The 4,898-nt window shown below is 32.7% G+C and overlaps 1 long non-coding RNA gene across 1 annotated transcript; it reads right to left on the reverse strand.

Moving 5' to 3' along the window:
- Nucleotides 1-204: 204 nt before the first annotated feature.
- LOC139519879 (uncharacterized) lies at nt 205-4,207 on the reverse strand. The gene is made up of 2 exons (XR_011663734.1): nt 4,085-4,207; nt 205-2,411 (listed from the first exon to the last, which is right to left on the reverse strand). It is a non-coding gene; the product is annotated as an uncharacterized lncRNA (long non-coding RNA).
- Nucleotides 4,208-4,898: the final 691 nt, after the last annotated feature.

Consider the following 4,898-nt stretch of genomic DNA (forward strand, 5'->3'; position numbering starts at 1 on the left):
TAGCTATATTTTATACTTAATTAATGAAAAAGTATAAAGAACCATAGTTTTTGGGAATCAGTGTCAAGTAAACAATAATAAATTACCGGAAGTAACATATTTTAAACCGGAATTAAAAAATGATCTGCCTTATTTATATCTTTTTGTAAAGAAACCACATATTTTAAGAATAAGCGTTCAATAAGCTGTCATTTAACGCTAAAATTGACATTTTAAACCAAATTTTAATATCTTCATATAAAAAAGGTCTTAACTGGTGGAAAAACCATCAATGGTTCTCTGAACAATTGGTTTTTAATTGCATTTAGTTTACATTTTAAATAGCGGGTAAGATAACTTATTCAAGCTAATGCTGTGTATTCCATCAGAAACCTTTTAACTCTAGTCTAATAAATGTCAATCATTCCAGTCGTATTGTTAAATATTTTGGAATACTGTCGTGTAATGTCATTGAGAGGTTCGACAATCATTTGATGTGAAATTTCCAGAAACTTCACAGTATAAAACATATCCATCAAAGACAAATCTCTACTAGCTTGAGAATATTTAAGGTACACAGAATTGCCAATACGACATAACTGAAAAGATTTACAATCTTTGACTATCTTGTTTAAATGATACATAGAACGTCTGCAGGATGTTAAGTCATGTAAATGATAATAGCATAAAAAACTCAGAAAATGTGCAAATGGTTTAGGATGGATAATAAAATTTTTAGTCCTCTTTGCTATTTGTTGCAGTTCAATTGGAATCATTTGTTTATTTTCACTAAATCTCAGGTCTTGTATTGTAAATGCTTTTAGAACAGTTATGAGATTTTCGTGTTTTGTCGAATTTAACATTACCTTTTGGTTCTGATTAAAACCGAGCCGCGCACCGTTCGGAGCTTCTATTTTTTCTTCGGTGCATTTCGATAAAACATGATCTTTTAGCAAAATTGATGCCAAGTATTTTTTCTGATTGTAGAAAAAAGAGGCTAACATCAGCCACCCAGATACAGCATCTGAATGCACGCTTATCAATAGTTGACTGATGATACGTCTGTACGTGAAGTATTGTAGCTGATTATGTTGGATGTGAAAAGGAAAATTCTGTGATTCACACCTGCTCGCATACGATAGAAACAAAATAAAAACATCTCTCGATAATAAACTTCTCGAATGAAATAGGAAATATCTCAGTAGACAGAACATATTTCCGTAATCTAATGAAGCAATGTTAGTTGAAAATCTTTCCATAATTTCCTGTACAATGCTGAATCTATCCAAATTTCCGGTGACGTATTTTTGATAATCACTCAAAGTTTTGGATGATGAGAAACATTTGATATCTTGGTTGTATGCATCGTTGATGAGCTTTATTAATATCACCTTATTTTTTTCGTTAAACCGTAAATAGAGCAAATTATTGTCGGGTATAAAAAAGTGAAGCAATGTTGAATATTCGATACAGTATAAAAGTCTACGTAAGCACAGCTTGAAGCAGGGTATTATATTACATGGTGTCCAGATAGATAAATCGTATTCTTCTGATATCCAAAACAAGAGCGTTTTCAGAAAATACGAACACAGTACACCTTTCAAATCTTTGTGACTTTCTATTATTTCTTTAAAAAAGATCTTTAACAACGCATAGCATAGAATTTGGGTGTGGCTGAATGAAAAGATAAGAATTTTTTCAGCTATAGAAAATGATATTCGCCATTGGAGGTTTTCAACCCTAGATTCCTTGCAGCCAATTGGAACAAATAAAACGCCGCATTTGATTATTTTTTCAATGTTGTCAGCGTTAGGCCATGCTGCACGTGGTCTATGGGTCCATGGTTGTGCCTGAGATATCCAATTGTCACATTTAAGACAATGTGCAAAATCATAACGTTCATTATAGTCTGATATACAAGGACCATGAATTGTATCAAATCTTGGCGCAACTTGCCTTATCATATCTAAATTATGCTTTTTATACATTTCACTTGAAAAAAAACTCGTGGATCCTTCAAGATGTAGAAAACGTTTTAATATACCATTGTTATCTTCTATACGATTGTAATTTGTGAGTACACGGAGTTTTGAAAAACAATGTGGTGTATCTTCTGTATCCATTATCAGGTTTACCTTCCGGCCTTGTACAGCTTCATTTTCAGATTCATAAACTTCAAAACGATTATCAATTAACATTATGTCAACATCACTTCCACTCAAATTCAGCCCTTCGGCTCTACTTCCACTGCTAATTTCGGGAAAATATTTAAATGAATTACGTTTAAGTGGGTGGTTGTGGATATCGCAAATAATGAAACTCAGTCGTCTAGCCCTTACATCGACTTGTGTTCCAATTTTGTGACATAAGTATTTGTAAAACAGCAACGACTCTCTTCTACCCTCTTCCATTCTTTTTATGGATGTTAGCTCCTGAAAAAGATAACGACGATAATGCTACTTCGAAGGATTGACATATTTTGCTTTATCTAAAAAAAAAAGTCCGATTACCCTTTTTGACCGATTGTTTCCTGAGGTAACTACCCAGTAAACAAAAGACTAAATCTTTGCTAAACGGAAACTGTTCTCGTTTGTTGATTTATATCATATTTATGTTTCGTTTAATATTTGAACATAAATCTGGCCGGTTTTTGTTTGTTTGTGTGAGCTGAGTCAAATCTACCATGACCTGGGCTAAAAGCAGATGAAGGGATACTGAATTATCTTATTCTACTTTAACACCTGAATAAGCAAGAATCATTTTCTTGAATGGCACCCTCTCGTGATGAGTAATGAAAAATCATTAATTTGAAAAGACAGCAACTAAAAATACCATAATACAAACGACGAAGATGGTATTTTGCAATAAAAATTAAAGGGAATGATTTTAATTTAATATTATGAATTATTTGAAAGACAATAATGAATTTAAAAAAGTATTGTCAAAAGGATGATAGGGCAGATGTGCCCTTGTAAACAAAAATTTTAACATCGACCACGCCACAGTTGACGAAGTTTGTTGGGGTATCAATCTGCTCAACGACCTCCCTAACTTTACATGTTTCGTTTATTTTAGCGCCGACTTAAGAAGGACACATGTTTTAAGGTTTTGAATGAATAACTTTTACATTGAATAGTATAGTACTATTACATTCGATCTAACTTTCTTCACTATAAAAAAAATTTGTTCGGGAACTGAAACCCCAATAAGATTATCCGAACATGAAATAAAAATATAGTTTTAACTAGTAAAACGTATGAAATCATTATAAAAACTATATCTATTTCCGTAAAGTATTCACACAAACACATTGAGACAAAATCTGATGTAATTTATGATACAGCAAAGCTCTCCATATATACCCTCATCGAAAGGTTAAACTTATATAATTTCATTCTAAACTACATATTGTACTTTCCTGGTTTCTTATCCTTGACTATTTATTATTTTTCTCGTTAAACATATTTTTTCCTGGTTACATTATAACATTGAATGGAAGTTTTTCTATTTTTACTTATTACAAGAACGTTTTCCCGTGAAACTGCAATTAATAGCGTCCTTGCTAAAATGGAACAAACATTAATTTTTCTCTATTTACACTGCACTTGCCTTATACATGCAACCTTTACAAGCTTCGAAAACAAACAATTACGTTACCAGTTGAACAGTTTGAAGAAATGAATTAAAACTGCAATTGGTAAATACTTAAGTATTGATTGGTATTGTGAAAGTGCAAAGCATAACCACTGTAAATAGTTATCAAAGGTACCAGGATTTTAATTTGATACGCCAGATACAACAGCGCAACAAACCACATGCACGTACAACAAAAATGTAGCTACCACCTGGACGATCACTTACTTAACAAGGAACATAAAATAAATCACATAGTTTCGAAAGTAGGGTTCAAATTTGCTCATTACTATCAGAGACATATAATACAAAAAAAATGGTGGACCAGACCTGTTCTACAGCAATAAAGAGGGGAAGCTGAATGGACCGACTTTAAATTGGTCTGTATTTGATTATTAACATCATAGCAGCACATTATATAGTATAAACAAATTAGTATAATTAGTAAAATGTATCTTTTGAATATACTTACATGCTTTAGCTGTGAAAACAATGGACATAAACGATATAAATAAATCTGTAAGCGTGTCGTCTTTCTTTACAACAATGGCGGAATTTGCTCATCTTCATCCCAGGTCACATCATCATTCCAAGCACTTCCGGTAGCCAAGTGATTTCATTGGCCATGATATAGACTCTACTAGAGTTGCCAAGCTCTTGTATTATATGTCTCTGTTACTATATGATGTTAGCTAAGGTAGCTACAGAAAAGAAATGTAAATTCAAAAACTATTTACAAGTTGCTTGAAGTCTAAACATAAAATTGAATTATAATTGGTAGTATTTGTGAGAAGCCGGTTATCCTGGTACCTTTGATAACTATATATTATAATGTATAATCGTCAGATCATATGCAGACATATTTCTGAGTTGTGTTCTATTATCAACACATCAATTACAGTCCATGTCATACTATAAATGAAAACGTATTGAAGTGCTACAAGTAATTGTTTATCCGGCGATTATAAAATGTACAATGCCAGGCTGGCTGTCCGATTCGTTACTGGTGATAACTTTAGAAGGATCCAGGCAGTCTTGGACATGATAAAGCAAGTAGGTAGAGAACCACTGGAACATAGGAGAGCCAGACACAGAGTTGTAATGTTCTACGAGATTTCGAACAGTGTTCTAGAAGTTCCTGTTCATCATCGTCTCCATTCCCACCACACTAGGACCAGTGGTTCAATTTCAAGCAACATCATACAGATAAAAACCGAATTTGACTTTTCAAAAATTTCATCATAGCTGCAACCATCATATTTTTGATATACCGAATTAGACTATTA

Source organism: Mytilus edulis, chromosome 4, assembly GCF_963676685.1.
Source record: "Mytilus edulis chromosome 4, xbMytEdul2.2, whole genome shotgun sequence".
Lineage (NCBI taxonomy): Eukaryota > Metazoa > Mollusca > Bivalvia > Mytilida > Mytilidae > Mytilus > Mytilus edulis.